Below are 849 nucleotides of genomic sequence, written 5' to 3'. Positions count from 1 at the left end.
CTGGGCTCCCCGCCCCGCCCGGGAGCGACATGGGCCGTCCCGCCTTCCAGCCCCTCGGCTCACAGCCTCTCATTGGACGAGCAGCCGTCCCTCTCCGGCACAGGCTGCATCTTTCTCGGGCAGGCTCTGTCATTGGCAGCTTCCCCGTCCCGCCTCCTGGATCTGGGCTCGTCATTGGTTGGCTTATCCAGGTGTGCACTTTTCGGGTGCTCAGCATCAGGACCTGGGTCCTGCTGCGGGAAGATTGGTGGAAGAGGAAGTACTAAAGCTTAGACGACTTCGGTTCAAGTCCAACCTCTGAGAGGTACTAGCTCTGTAATCTGCCTCCTCTGTGTCTCAGTTTCCCTGCTCAACCTTCCTAGGGGGTTGTGATGATCACGTGACCCAAGGAATGTGAAAATGCTTGGTAGTGTCTGCAAATGCTGGAAATTGCTGACCAAGCATGCAGCCAGGGTTACCCTCTGTATATGCTTCTGACACTGCTGTTACGTTTATTTGCAGTTTCTACATAGTTAATAGCTAAGCCTTCTACTTAAAAACAAGACAAAACAAACTAAAGGGAAGGATTTCATCCACTCACAGTGAAGGAAAGGTAAAAAAGAAGGGATAAACCTCCATTTTCACCCTCTAAGAAAACAAGACTAGTCAGTGTGGATAGTTTGCCACACTGAAAGACAGATTTCCTCTAGCAGGGAATAAAATTGGGGATAAATAAGTAAAATCCATATTTATTGTTAGATTATGGCTAAGAGAAGAAATTGAAGGGATTCAGAGAATAGTAACGGAGCTTATAGCTGAGGTCCTAAACTAGCTTTGTGTCTTAAGAAGGCCAAACTGAATTACTAGTAA

The sequence above is a fragment of the Myotis brandtii genome, unplaced genomic scaffold, assembly GCF_000412655.1.
Source record: "Myotis brandtii unplaced genomic scaffold, ASM41265v1 scaffold32, whole genome shotgun sequence".
Lineage (NCBI taxonomy): Eukaryota > Metazoa > Chordata > Mammalia > Chiroptera > Vespertilionidae > Myotis > Myotis brandtii.
This window is presented reverse-complemented; position numbering follows the sequence as displayed.